General features: G+C 39.8%; 1 protein-coding gene across 3 annotated transcripts in view; it reads right to left on the minus strand.

The window, feature by feature from the left end:
• The window catches only part of Larp4b (La ribonucleoprotein 4B), an 87,799-nt gene extending 76,728 nt beyond the window's left edge, over nucleotides 1-11,071 (minus strand). For 2 of the 3 annotated variants that reach the window (XM_063260131.1, XM_063260129.1), the window contains exon 1: nucleotides 10,585-10,725. The gene's annotated coding sequence lies outside the window, so the exon portion shown is untranslated. Of the gene's footprint in view, nucleotides 1-10,584; nucleotides 10,726-10,932 lie in introns of those variants that run through there. The other variant, XM_063260130.1, reaches the window with a different exon arrangement.
• Nucleotides 11,072-13,144: the final 2,073 nt, after the last annotated feature.

The raw sequence follows: 13,144 nt of genomic DNA on the forward strand, positions 1-13,144 counted from the left end.
TCTGACCTATACCCTATCACCTCCTAGGGAACTTGCGTTAGGAGAAACCCAGGTCTCTGACCCATCCCCCTGCACTGTCAACAGGTAGCCAACATTGAAAACGTCTGGGATCTCATAACCTGCTCCCTCAGGGGAACCCAAGAAAATGTCAAGACAAAGGCCTAAAAGGCAATCTCTGGCTCCAGCCCAAACAGAACAAGTCCAGGAGACATGGACAAGAAAGAAAGCAGAAGTCACATATCTGAAATTCTGGGACGATGGCCAACTAAAGTAAATAAAATACTTCATGAGGCTGTGAAAGAAATCAGATCAGAAATATCATCTCAGGTAAAAGAGGAAATGACAAACATAATAAAAGGGTTGCCGAGTATATCTAAAGATATAGATTTTAAAAAACAGAGAAAAAGAGGAACACAGGAGAATGAGGGAAACTTTAAACAAACACTATAGAGAACTGGAGTACATGAAACAGACTCAAAAGAGGTATCCAAGAAATTAAAAATTCCATTGAAAGCTGACAAAAATCACCTCAAAAAAACTGAAGATACTTTCAGAGCTTGAAGGCAGGTCGACAGCTAGCAATCACGAAAGAGTTCTTAAATATAACAAGGAACCAGGAAATGACAATTCAATGGCTGCAAGATGATGCAAAGAAAAATAATTTAAGAATGATAGGTGTCAATGAAAAACCAAGAGTCAATACAAATGACATAAAAAAACTATTACAGAACAGCAGAGAACTTCCCAAGCATGGGAAAAGGACCTGACATGCAGGTAAGTGAAGCCCACAGAATTCCAACTAGCCATAACCAAAGTAAGTCTACACCCAGACATGTAATAATCATCCCAGAAATTCAACACAAGAACAGAATACTAAAAGCTGTTAGAGAAAAGCAACAGATCATCTATAAAGGAAGACCCATCAAAATCACGACAGACTTCTCAACACAAACCACTAAGTCAAGAAGAGCTTGCAGTATTTCAAGTCCTGAAAGAAAATAACTTCCAATCCAGATTGATGTACCCTGCAAAATTATCTTTCAAAATTAATAGAGAAAGGAGACACTTCCACAACAAAGAACTGAAGGAATTCATGCCTGGGGATTTAGCTCAGCAGCATAAGTGTCTGCCTGGCAAGTGTGAGGTTGTTGTGTTCAACCCCTAGTATAAAAAAAAAAAAAGAGGATGAGGAATTCATGACCACCAAAACAACCCAACAAATAATTCTAATGGATATTCAAGAAATACAAATATGACCCCGGTCCCAGGAACAGCAGCAAAGTGAGATCTCCAAACAAGGCCCTGGCCCCACGAACAGCAGCAGAATGAGATCTCCAAGCAAGGCAGGCAACTGAATAGAAGGGAAAAGTAGGAAGCCAATGGCAGGAAAAAAGAATGGTAGAGATGAATCAATGCACACTGACCATAACCATTTATGCAGATGGCCTGAATTCACCAATAAAAAGAAACACTGGCAGAGTAGATCAAGAAACAAGATCCATCAATATATGGTATATAAGAAACACATTAACTCCAAAGGAAATTCAATGATTGAAAGTCAAAGGAAAGAAAACAATGATCCATGAAACAGGGAACCAGTAGATTCTGACATTGGATCCTTGAGCCCAAACATGAATGCATGTTATCACTGTTGATATTAAAATAAACAACTGTCTGAAGGCTTCAGAAAGAAAGCCATTTAATTTATATAAATTTTTCCTAGAGTACTCAAAAATGAACTGTAAACCACAGGCTAGCTATATTACACCAACTGGAAGGTTGATTAGAATACTTGTTAGTATCCTCATCTAGACTAAATTATCAAAAATGACAAAATGTCTAATTTTCCTGGAATAGTCGTGCACTGAAAGACATTTCGATCAATAACAAATGGCACAATAGTGGTCCAATAGATTACAATGAAGTTGAAAAATTTCTATCACATAATGACACTGTAACTTGTAACATCGTGCCATAAATCCTAGTACAATGTATCACTCATGCTTGTGATGATACTAGTATACACAAACCTACTGTGCAGCCAGGTATATAAAAATATTGCACATACAACTATGTATAGGACCAGATTTTGTAATAATGAATGACTATTTACTATGCTTTTTATCGTTACAGTGTACTCCATTTTATTTAAAATTTTACTTCAAAAAAACAGTACGCTTTGCTAGTCTGGCAGCATGTCTACACTAGATTTGTACTTAGCACTCTCTGATGTTCTCACAATGATGAAACAGCCTCAGAACCTATCTTCAACTTGTGATGCATGATTATATATTATTCCAATCTTAAAAGCACAGAATAGCAGTGCTAAATATCTTTTAAAAATATTCAGATGCTTACTTAAAATCCTGTAACAGAATAGACATAAGGTTAATGCTTTTACCAATTTCAAGGTTTATTAAAAAGAATTAAAGGTTTCCCTCTCATCCTTGTAATTCCAAATGGATAACAATCTGACTGATTAAACACTAGTAAGAGCAGGCCAAGTTGTGGGAGATGAAAAACTGGAGGACACACAATAACCACTGGTGACACAGCCTCCTGCACTTGATCCCTTGGTCTTCCTGACGGTCCTCTTCCTCACTAGCTAATGTATGAAGTAAATATTACTGACTCATCAGTTACTCATTCCTACAATAATCTGTACTCCATGAACTGTTGACGGGCAACCTGAACTAGCATTCGAGTCTGATAACAAGTATCACTGGAGATATTAACTACTGAGAAATATAAACTTAAAAATCACATCAGGGAGTGATAGTCAAGATTTTTAACATTAAACATCTGCATAAGCATCACTAAAGACAGACACTAAATGACAACATATTACCACCTGTAAAATGCTTTTACCTCCTATAAACGCAAAAGAGGTTGCTTTTACTTTCTCAATATCTCGATTTTTAATGGGGTTTTTGTTGTTGTTGTTGTTTGGGGTTTTTTCCCTACAGGGACTACAAGTCTAGTTTCTTGTGGCACTGGGGATTAAACCCAGGGCCTCACCCCTGGTAGGTTAAGTGCTCTACCACTGAATCACACTTCTAGTTCTCCTTTTAAATCTTGAGATAGGTTCCCTACAAATTGCCCAACTTGTCCTCAAACTGGCTGTCCTCTTGCCTCAGCCTCTTATGTAGCTGAGGTTACAGGTGTTACCACCATGCTCAACTCAAATCTGTTTTTAAAGGCTACTTCATGCAGTCAGAGCCAAGCAATTAAGGCAATAAACTAGTCCCCCCCCCCCCACACACAGGTTCAAATACTGTTAATATAGTCTTTCCTTTGGAAAAGTAATCTAACACCTTACCAGAGATTAAGACTCTGGTATTATCTCAGAAAGAAGTGTCATTGTTCCCCAACCTGACTTTTTTATGAATCTAGTTTAAAAACGAATGTTTGACTTCTTCTGAAAAGTTATTGGTTTTTTAACTATGGAGAGGAACTACATGCAATTTGCGTGCAGAAAGTACAAGATGCATGCATGGCTTTCAACTGCATTGGTAAACAGAAATTACACGGAAAATCACTAACAAGATGCAAAAATATAACCAATAAGAAGAAATAATGTTCAGAAAAATATGAAATTTTTAAACAGAAAGTTTTAAGGGTTTTTTTTTTTTTTTTTTTTTTGGTAGTACCAGGAATCAAACTCAGGACCCTGTGCTTGCCAGGCAGGTGCTTGTGCCACTGACCTATATCCACAGCAGGATTTGATAATTTTAAATAGAGTGTCTAACTTGTTCACAGAGATAATAACTACTGAGGCAACCTGTAAATTTATATAAAATTGGTCACTTGGTTTTATTCTATACTGACAATAAAAATAAGGCTTTTGAAATGTAAAAACAGTATGTTCCCATTTATTTGTGATGTTCCTCTAAAAAAAAGAAATCTGTTTAATTAGTTTGCTTTAGTATATCTGAAATAGATATAGTTTAAACAACAAGGCTAGCAGATTTAAGGCATATTTTTAAAACACGCAGGACTGTGTAATACAGATAAAAGGAGTTTTAAGCAAGTTAGTCTTCATGTAGATTAAGACTTGGCCTTTTTGAACATGAGAACAAGAGAAGTATAAGGAAGAGGATTTTCAACCTTGCTGCCGAGTAATATCCATCTGTATGTGCCCATTCCTGTCTCCATCATGCTACTTTCCATAAAGCAGAACAATCATTTTTTAAAGGCAATTGTGTTCATGTGATTTAAATCCCTTCAACTGCTTCCCACTGTTGTCAGAATAAAAAACAAAATTCTCAACCTACACAGGAACTTCCTAGGCCTAGTAAGATCCAGATCTCCACCTACTTTTAACTACTTTCTTCATCATTAAGCCATGTCTGCATTGTTTCTTCAAACCCCCTTGTTCTTTCCATCTGAAAGTCACTGTACATGTCATTATCTTTACTGAGGTTATTCTCTCATTATACTTCAACCCTTTTAATCTCAGTATTCCTTGTTGAATTCTTCTGATTCCTCCAGGTTTACATCTATGGCTTCTTATTACACTGTATTTCTATATTTGATGATGTAATTGTTTATCAGCCTTAATGGACAGCAAGTTCAAAAGGGGAGAGACAATTTACTCCTTTTAATCTTAGAATTAATAAATTTTCGGGGGCTGGAGGGGTGACTCAGAGATAGAGTGCTTGCCTAGCATTCATGAGGCATTGAGTTCAACTCCCAGCAGCACAATAACTAATTAATTTAGTACATATCATGTGCTAGACATTTCTAAGATCTGGATTCATATCAATGAACGTAACAGACAAAAATCCCCTATACCTCATAGTTTACAATCAAGTACCAAACAAAAACAAAACCAGACATTAAGTACTTTATATGCCATGTTATAACATCATTAGGTACTACAAAGTAAAATAAAGAAGGGGAGATAAGGACAGCTTAGGGCAAGATATTCCATAATAAACATGGCAAAATTAAGGGGCCTATCTGAGGAAACAGTGTTAAAAGAAATCAGCATCAAAATGCTAGCCTAGGTGACTTTAAATAGAATACTACTGTGTATTTAAAATACCATTTCAATATTATACTTGCTTTAACTTTGGCTAATTGTTTTAATTTTAAAGAAAAATAAAGGTGTTAAGAAATTGCTATATCTATCAAGACAGAGAAATATTAACATCTAGAAGGCCAAGGCTGGCAATGTAGCTTAGCAGCACAGTGCTTGCCTGGCAAGCACAAGGCCCTGTGTTCAATTTCCAGTACCAAAAAAATAAATAAAAATCCCATAGTTAAATTACTGTACTTAAACCACTTTATGTACTAGATGTAGTTAAGGAAAGTCAGCTAAAATTCTGTAAATACAACTGTAATGCACTTTCAAAAACTTTCTAATATATTCTTTAAGATCCTCTTATTTATGTATAAATTATGTAAATACATGATCAGCAAAATGGAGGTGGGGAGATATCTCGACATGCATTTATCCCTCCAGTAGAAGTAATTTTAATAAACATCTAAAGCAGGTATATAAAACCCATGGTTCTCATATGGCCCTAGACAACTAGTAATGTGACCACACAAAATTATTATTTTAAATATTATGATATAACTTTTTTAGTAGTATATTTTGACTTGACCGTTCCATACTCAAAAACAGTGGAGACGCCAACAAAACTCTGTGTAGGGCAATGCTAACTCTACCTGCCACATGGTTCAAAGAAAGCCAGTGTGTACCAGACATTGTTTACTTGCGTGACTTAACAAATAAAACAGAAATACTAGTAATAGTATATTTCAATCTACCTATGAAATGTGCATCTATGAAGATCTAATTATGGTAATAAGCAGTCATGTAAGTTATATTTAATTACAGTATTACAATAACAATACTTAAAAACAGTTTGTAACTTACATACATGAACTAAATTATGTATTTTATATGCAACCCAAGACAATTCCTTTTCTTCAATGCAATCTAGGCAAATCAAAAGGTTGGATACCAACAACTAAAATATATCAAGCACTAAACACATCAAAAAGATTGCACACATAAAAGAAAGATCTTGCCTCCAAGATTAACTACAGTATGTGATAAATAAGAAAAAGATATACTTAGTGTACTATGGAAGTAAAAAACACTCAAGCTAACTTCAGAAATTAAGGGAATGATTCCTAAAAAAACTCCTGAAATACTTTTTTTTAAGGATGCATTAAGGAACTAAATACAAATTTCTGAAAGTTTAAAACCAGGGGAATATTCAACTTCAGGCAAAGAAACCAAAAGCAAAGGTAATGTTTGCAATACTGTGTTGGGAGTGGGGGTAGGGCAGTAATTCAGGAGAGGGAGGCAGTGGTCCAACCTGAAAGCTGGGGCAGGGAAATGAATGAAAATGCACAGCTGACAGAGTCACAAAGGAAGAGGTATGTTGTGCTCAGGAACCTGGGACAGTCCTGGTGAGTTTCCAAAAAGAGCCAAGCAATGAAATGTACCCTTACAGCAATCTATGGTTATATATGACTTTTAAAATGATTTGTGCAAGTAAAAATAATTTGATCAGCAAAAAATTACTAACCTAATGTATCAGTTTTTAGCCTAAACTTTAGCTCATCAGACATAAAATCTTAAAATTTTTTTTTCATTGAAGAGTAAGTCTCACATTAATGAATATCAAACTCCCTAAAACATGCTTTCAAATTCACGTTAAGTATGAAATAATTTTCAAGATTACAATATAGTCTATGGCCCAAATCTCACAAGCTGGCAGAAAATAAAGAACAAGACTAAGAAAGAAGACATAAAATCAGCAGCAACATTCAACTGCAAATCCCTCGTGACTAAAATAGGAGTCATGACAGCTTCAACAGAAAAATGGTGAAAATACAATTATAAAGGCACTGAGGGACAAAAGGTGTAAGGCAAGTGGGATGAGGAAGGGTACAGAAGCAAACACAGATAGCTGAGCTAATAATTTTCCCTATTCCTATTGAAATATACAGGTTAAACAAAGCCTTAGACTATCGGGTAGGAGAAATTCCTTGCCTTCCTAAGGGAAACTAATGGCTCCCTAACTGTTCAATTCTATCTCATAGTAAGAAAATTCAGGGGCTGGGGGTTTGGTTCAGCAGCACAAGTTCTTGCCTGGCAAGCACAAGGTTGTGAGTTTGATCCCTAGTGCCGAAAAAAAAAAAAAAATCATTTTCTCATCAAGATTTAAAAATAACTTCTGCAATACAGCTCCAATAAGCCTAACAATTAAGAGGAAAAACTTTATCAGGAAATGGTGGCAAGCATCTGTGATCCCAGCACTTTGAGAGGCTGATGCAGGAGGAAGCCTGGCCTAGGCAACTTAAGTGAAATGGCTGGGGATATAGCTTAGTTCAATGGCCAGAACTGTGGGACAGGGCTTTTAGAAACTTAACTAAACTCAGGTCTGGTAACTTTAACCTCTCAGATATAATGCCTCACTTACTCTGTTCTTTAAAATTAATTTACAGAAATAGATCTCTTCACATGAAGAAAGGAAAAGTATGGTATATGCAAACCCGTGGAGTTGTGTCTATTTGTTATTTTGGTTTTTGTTTTTGCTTTTGGTACTGGGGATCAAACTCATAACCTTGTATTTGCCAGGCAGGTGCTGTGCTGCTGAGCTATATCCCTAGTGTGGTTTTTAACACTGTATTTTCTCCAAATACAATTTCATCACTTATGTCTCCTTATACAATTTAGAAAAAGGGTTGATAGTTTTATAAAAGAAATCACAAAAATATACATATTCTTTAATTTATCAATCTGAAAAGAGTATCCTTAAATCAGGAAATCTGCAAGGGTGCAGTATGTTATAAAAGAATAATTAAAAATATGCTTTTAACTCTAGGGTAAGAACAAATGCAATTTAAGATAACATGCACCTACACAGCATTTTTCCAACCTCAAGAGAACATCACAAAGCTAACACCTTACTAAAACTAGAAGGCCCAGATTATAATAGTTCCTAATTTGATGGTAAATACAGATGCCAACATGACTTGAACAGTTTTTCAGCCATTTCTAAATTGGTAAACAAAACTGACCAAAAGTCTATAAATACAAAAATGTGTAAATACTGTTGCAAATCTATGTCCAAGTAGTTGCGGTTATCTCTAAGCACCATTTATTGCAATCACCATTAATCTGCCGCTCCTACTTGTACTTAGTACTGTATTTTAGGGTATGTAAAGACTGCTTCAAGAAAAAAAGCAACTAGCCACTCATGGCCACTCAGGACTGTAACCCCAGCACTCTGCCAGGCAAGGCAAGAGGATTACAAGTACAAGCCCAGCCCACACAATTTAGGGATTTAGGAAGAACCTGTCCCAAAATAAAAAGGAATAGAGGAATGAAGATGTAGTTCAGTGCAAAGGCTCAAGGTTCAATTCCCAGTATCAGAGAAATAAAGAGACAGAGAAAACAAATGACCAAGTGAAATATCTGTCCCCACTGAGTTTACATATTGGTCAAATTTTGCATGTATTTATAGAAATCAGTTACACATGTATTTATACAAAATTCAGTTAAGTTTTCTAAAACTCGTCTTTTTAAAAAGGGCAATTCCCCAAAACATTAAAAGTTCTTTCTGAATTTGCTGCTGCTTAATTTCAGATAATCTTTTAAAGAATATGGTAAAATGAATGCAAGGAAACTTATAAACTTCTCATCTATTTTCTCTGTAGCTCTTACTAAATGTAGAGTACAGTAACTTTTCTTCAAATTTATTTTTCCCCAGAACCTTTCTTCTGTGCCTCGATACGATCCAAGAAGAAAAAAATCCTTCCTAGTATATTAAAGTGGATAGAACAGTATATTAAAAATAAGAATTAAAAAAAAAGAATTCAATAATAAAAAGTCAAAAACCCCCAGCCAATATCTACATGTTCATATTACAACTGTAAGACCACTTTTACAGGTGAGAAACTGAAGCACCAAGAAAACAATTTCCAATGAGCAAGAAGCCAGGCCATTTTGTAAATGTCAACTCAAATCGCATTAATACTTCAAAACACAGGATGAAATTTACTTTTAACCAAGGTAAGTTTCAAAGGGAAATATACAAAGCAAATTTATGGTTGGCTAAACTCGTTAATTTATGTCTTTCGGAATGTATTTCACTTTAGCAACTCAAGCAAACCTCCATAAGTTATTTCTTGTACAGTTTGTAAACCATTTCTTGCACAGCTTGATTACAAAATTGCCTTTCAGTATATTAGACACAAAGAAAAAAAGCCACAACCATTTCAACTTCTGTAAACTGCCGTGACTGTAAATTAAGGGAGCCCGGCAGGTTACTGAGGTATGGAAATTGCGTATTATAGGTACTATCTGACCACCAAAAGAGTGAACAGCATTCTTTTCTTGCCTTGTGGTCTTTCTAAACTACAACTTGGCACAAATTTCAAGCGTATTTTAAACACTGACACAGCTGAAAATAATAATAGCTAAATATTCCCAAAGAGGAAAAACTCAAAAATAAAAATTACTTATATATTTTACATACAAGGTTCACCTTTAAGTTTATATTACCTCTATAAAAATTCCAACGCTTAATATTTTTACTTACAAACTCCACTGCAGAATCGTTTATTCAATTACCAACAACTTTATAAACTTCTAATTTATGATTAAGGTATTTTGCAGGTAACAAGGGCTCAAATGAAAGTCAAGTAAGAAGTAACTGTCTACAAATAATTTTCTCAACTTCGATCTCAGCCAAAATTCAAGAAAGTTTTTCATAAAAACAAGGGGGAAAGGAAGATTATATATATTCAGTAAAAGTGAAGTCTGAATGACGCTTAAAGTCTCAGCTGTGAACGCCACCGTGAAGCAAAAGGTTAAAAAGGTTCCTACAGTCCCAGGACAAACACAAAAAATTATCACGTTTAACTCCTGTTTTTAACTCCTTGAGAATCTGACCCTGCTTAAGTCTATCAAGTGGAAAAAGGTGGCATTCCAAACACACTTGAGCAACAGGATCCCAACTTCCTGGTTCTAAAGGAATGCGATTTCCCATTGACCCATCCCTCCCCGGTCAGCCGCGCGGCCCCACGCCGGAGGGACCAAGGGGGCGAGGCTCAGAGCCGCACTGCGGGTCCCAGCTCTGGCCTGGTCTAGGGCGCTACCGGCCTGCGACCCCAGCGCATCCTCTTCGGGCTACACCCAACTGGCGGGGACAACTCGGGGGCCACTCTGGACCCGCCCGATTTTGCCACAGCCCTATAAACCCCTGCTGCGCCGGTCCAGTCCAACTGCGGCCCGCAGGTCCTCTCCGCCCCAGCCTGGCCTTACTCGGTCTGCTCAGGCCCTGCCTGACCCCAGCCCAAGTCCCGCTGCTCCTCACTGATCCTGGTGCTGCTCGGTCCGCCTCGACTCCGACCCAAACCGCAACCCCTGAGCGGTCGCAGCCCGGCCTCGGTCTTCGCTGGCCTGGCCCGGCCCGGCCCGGCCCAACCCTGCCAGCCGCGGGCCGTGTCCCTCCAGGAAGATGGCGGATCGGTGACAGGCGGGCGCGGGCGCGGGTCCGAGCTCGGGCCGGGGAAGGAAGCTGGGCCACCAGTGGCCAAAGAAGACCAGCTCACCTGTCAGCACCGCCCGCCCCGCCCGACCGGCCGCCCGCGGGCTCCTCGCCGCAGCCCCGGTGCCCGGCGACCGCGCAACACGCGGGGACGGCCGAGGAGGGAGACGGCAGGAAGAGGCGGCGCGGCCGGGCCGGGCCGGAGGCAGGTAAGAAGGGCGGACGTGGGCTGGTAGCGGCGGCGATGGATTCTTCCCTTTTCGGGCCGAAAATGTCTCAATCTCGAGACTCTGGTTCCCCAACGCTCCTTCCCGTTCGCATGAGAACACACAGCTCCACTTCCGGGGCCCAGCGGAAGTCCCGCCCCCCGCTAGTCCCCGCGCGCCCCCGCGCCATAACCCGGCGCACTTACCCGCTGGGCCAGCCGACTGGCGCTCGACACCCGGGAGAGACTCGCGTCAAGCCGGCGCTGCGCGGTGACTGGATGCGCACGGCATCTGGACCGCCCCTTTCCCTCCTGGCCTTTCCGAGCGCACCTCTCTTCCCGGCATCTGCGATTGGCGCGTGCGCGTGCGCGCACACCTCCTGCCCCGCCCCGCTGGGCGCACACCTCCTTTCCCTGCCCCACACCGCGAACGCCTCACCCTGGGATCGCGCGTGCCGTACGCCCCGCCCCACGGCGCCGAATACCCCGCCCACTCCATAGCCCCGCCTCGCCATCCGGTAGCTGCTAGCAGGCTGGGCGTAGTAAGGGAGTTCAAGATCTGAGTGATTTGATGGGCGTCCCGTCACTGAGGGCAACTCTCGCAGATAGCTGAGTCAGCACAGGCCGGCGATATCCTCGTGATGGCAACCTTTGCCCCTGCTCTGCTGCCCTGGAACCTCGCGCCACCCCCGCCTTTGCTCGGTGCCACTCGCGGGAGGGCGACCCTTCCTTACCAGCGCCCCGTCCCCCGCGAGACAGCTGTCCCGTCCACGCTGCCTCTGACTGTGACTCTTTCCCCTGATCTGCGCTCCAGACCTAGTCTCCTGCCCCGCCTGCCTACCCCAGGACAGCGAGCCCTGCTGAACCAGCGCCTCCCAGAGGGCAGCCGAAGCCCCTACCTCAGACCCTGAGCCTTTCGAGACTGATCTCGACCTCGCTCTCCGGTCCCCTCTGCCATCACACCTCCCTCAGTCTCGGAGTGGGGACCGTGGATCCAGGCCTGAGTTACACTGGGATTTGGGGGTTAGTGTTAGAGCAGTTGTGGGTGCTCTCAGCTGCTCCGCAAGCAAGATCCATAAAATTCTGTTTTAAGTGTGGATGGTGAAGACTCAGGAGTATCAAATTATTTTCCAACACTTTATCTCACCAATCCCCATCCATGATCAATTTGCTAGATAGAAAACAGAAGTTCTTTGAATTTTCTTTTAGCTTGCTGTCTAGTTTCCTACAGTCTACGTCTCATTTCGTATATATATGAAATACTACAAATTGTAATGTTTTTCCTCGTAATAAGTCATTTCTGAGTCTCTGTATCCACAATTATTGTGTACTTGTGCTGTTTGCTTGTTCCTATCATGATATTCAAATATCCACAATTCAGCGTTTTGGGGAGACCCTCATGGAATCCCATACATTCCTTCTCCTCTGTGATACCTTGTCTCATCCTAGCTTTAAGACATTGCAAATTAAGTACAGTAATTATATTCAAGCCATGTTTGTAATCATATGATTTGAGATTGCCTCTAATATTGTACAAAGCCTGTACAAAATTTCACGAAAAAGTATAGCATTAAAACTCTTATCATTCATAGTGCCAACAAAAGTCTCCTCCATATCTTTCCATTAAAGATCTTCACTGTTGTTTTACAATAGGATAAAGTCCAAGTTCTAGTTCAGAGAAAGAAAGCTATTCACAGCCTAATGCTATCTGTCTTTATCTTTCCTGAACTGTGGAGTTAAAACACTAACTTTGAATTCATATTTGTGTACTGAGCATTTTTTAAGACACTGAGTTGTTAGCTCTATAGGCTTTACATTCTGTACTGTAGGGTTTACTGAAAGGCAAATTAGTAGTTGATAGTGTGTGATAAGTCCTTTAAAATAAATTACATACGGCTGGAATGTAGAACAGTGATAAAGCACTTGCCCAACAGCCTTGAGGTCTGGGATTTGATCCCTAACATGGACCAAAACAAAACAAGACAAAACAAAAAAAAAAAAAAAAGGCAAGAGAAAGCTGGATTCCCGAGCACATTAGGGTGTGATTTTCCTTTCCCCAATTGTTCTTAGCCTACTACTGTTCCTTCTGGTCAAATTTTACATATTTTTCAAAGTACATCTTTATTATCAACCGTTTAGATCTTTTATTTTTGAATGATTGATTTCCTTCTGGGTCTTCTCTGCACTTTGTTCTATTAAAGCTTCATTATATCATAATTTTCAACTGACGTGACTGTCACTACCAAATGGTCATTTCCTCTGAGATGAAAGCAGCTCAGTGGTCTCTAACATGATGGGTGGCACGTTGTACTTAATAAATGAAAGTCTGTTGAATGAACCAAAGAATAAACTATGATGTGATATCCTTGTTAAAGTTTCAGCTATATCTAAGAACACTTTTTATTCTGCTTGCATTTTC

Source organism: Cavia porcellus, unplaced genomic scaffold (genome assembly GCF_034190915.1).
Source record: "Cavia porcellus strain 051 isolate PalLab524CR breed Dunkin Hartley unplaced genomic scaffold, mCavPor4.1 scaffold_13, whole genome shotgun sequence".
Taxonomy (NCBI): Eukaryota; Metazoa; Chordata; class Mammalia; order Rodentia; family Caviidae; genus Cavia; species Cavia porcellus.